General features: G+C 36.6%; 1 pseudogene; it reads right to left on the reverse strand.

Annotated features, from left to right (window-relative positions):
- Positions 1-1,419: 1,419 nt before the first annotated feature.
- LOC114009880 (60S ribosomal protein L4 pseudogene) lies at positions 1,420-2,097 on the reverse strand (annotated as a pseudogene).
- Between the last annotated feature and the right edge of the window lie 260 nt (positions 2,098-2,357).

The raw sequence follows: 2,357 nt of genomic DNA on the forward strand, positions 1-2,357 counted from the left end.
TCTTCTCTTCTCTTCTCTTCTCTTCTCTTCTCTTTTTTTTTTTTCTTTCTTTCTTTCTTTCTTTCTTTCTTTCTTTCTTTCTTTCTTTCTTTCTTTCTTTCTTTCTTTTTTTTTTTTTAATTAAAGCTTTTGCCATAGGGTGTGTGCATTTGCTGAAGAAGAGAGAGACAAGGACAGACAATGAGAAGAAAAGTGAGTAACCCTCCCACACACCCCAGGGAGTATAGACATGCCACAATCCCTTCTCCTCCATTCTCCTCCTAGGATTTTTGGGTACATACACACACATAGCCAGCATGCGTTTCAGGCCGCCAGGTCCAGAACTTGAACCATAGTTGGCCATGTGGGAGTCCAGTGTCCTAACCACTCTGTCACCTGCTTGCTCCTCTTTCTATTTTTTCGCTGAAAATCTACAGTGTCCAAAACAGTGCCTGGTACCTAGCAGATACTCAATAAATGCTTGAATGAAAGAATTAAATAAATAAATGAATGAATGAATAAGTGAATACATTATTATATTAAATATCCTATGTTTAATTCTGCATTTACATGGTTTGGATAATGGTTCTTTTTGGAGGTGCAATTTCATTTCTTCTCTTTTTATAGTGACTTTAACAAGTCATACTTTTGATTGTTTCTCATTTTGCTAAAGTTATAAATGATTGGAGTTTCTTGGTGAAGAAGTACTGATTTTTTGTCTGTAATATGGATAGGACAGATTGACTGTTATATACTACTGTATGTGACAAGGATTTCATAACTTAAAACCACAGGAAAAAGTATAATCCACAAGTCATAGCACCCTACAAGTCTTTCCATGATTATGTCTATGGATTTAATTTTGCATCTTTTTGGCTCATAAAATATGGAAAATGTTTTTCCTTTCAGCAGTAGAGACACCTGAACATAACAAAATTGTGTATTTTTATAATTTAGAAATCTTTTAATACTCTTTTTTAAACAGATTTTTGTTATAGGGCATGTGCACTCACAGGAGAGAGAGAGAGACAGAAAGTGAGAAATCACCAACCTCAGGGGGATAGCCAAGCTGTAATTCCTTCTCTTCCATTTTCCTCTTGAGATTTTTGGCATGCAAACATACATGCCTGGTGTGAGTTTTAAACCACTAGGCTCAGGACTTGAATCGTGGTTGACTACGTGCGAGTCCAGCAATGTAACCATTATGCCATCTGCTGGTTCCCGTATCTATATTCTTAAGAATAAAAAAGAATACAAGGGGACTTCAAAAAGTTGATGTTAAAATGAAATTAAAGTACAAGTTTATTTTGGTGAAAAAACTTAAATCTGTGCATAGTTTTTTTTTCTTTTTTTTTTTAACTGCTGCTTTGATCAAGGTGTTTATTCAAAATAAGCTGTCCAAAATGATGTAATCTTTACAGAATAAACAAATTTAAGGGTTTATGCAGCAGACTTCTTTTCTTTTGTGGTTGATTTCTTTTTTATTGGCTTCTTTTCAGTCATTGGTATCTTGGTAGCTGCAGCCTTTTTTCTGACCAAAGACTTCTTCTGTTCCTTAGCACCAGCTCTCTTGCCTTTCTTCCCTACTAAAGGTTTCTTGCCTGCAACCTCCTGCTCAAATTTGGCCTCCATTGCTGCTGGCACCTTATCCAGCTGGCCTTTGTGATTTTGCGAACTGATGGTCTTTGCATATAGGTTAAGTGTCAACATGATTCTCAGGTAATTCTGTGGACTCTTCTTCAAGACTCTGCAATGAATCTTCTTGCATGATGCTCAGAGGGCTCCTTGAATCTCTGGACTTTTCAAGATTCTGCTCAGGTCTGTGTTCATTATCTTGTGCACAGGAAGATTGTAGTTACTCTTGAGGGAAGCAGATTTCTGGCAGGGTCTGTATAGTTCATGTAACTTTCAGAAATCACTTTCAGTCCAAAGGCAGAAATGTCCCACATGCCTACCAGAAGTGAGTTTCAGAATGTTCAGCTTGCTTACATTAAACAGAGTGATTCCAGGGAAGTTTCTGAAGACCTTGAGTATACCATCGTTGTCATTAGAGATGAAGCATGGTTCCCTGTGGTGGATATGACAATGGCTTCTCATTTTGCCCTTGCCAGTGCTCATTGATAGATTTATCAGTATTATATGAGAGAATTAAAAACTACATTGGACAGTTCTTATCGTCAACAAAGTAGTTTTATTGAGAGAATTCTTTGAGAAGAAAGGGACTGACCATTTATCTATGAAATTTTACCCACAAAAATTGATAACTGAACAAATTATGAAAGAATATGATATTGTTTCAAATACCCTTAAAGGTCCCTCAATAGTGGGGAATAAGTGAATAATGGGTAGGTGGAGAACAGTTTCAGTAGCACTTGTGC

This window comes from Tupaia chinensis, unplaced genomic scaffold (assembly GCF_000334495.1).
Source record: "Tupaia chinensis unplaced genomic scaffold, TupChi_1.0 Scaffold000654_1, whole genome shotgun sequence".
In the NCBI taxonomy this organism is placed as follows: domain Eukaryota; kingdom Metazoa; phylum Chordata; class Mammalia; order Scandentia; family Tupaiidae; genus Tupaia; species Tupaia belangeri.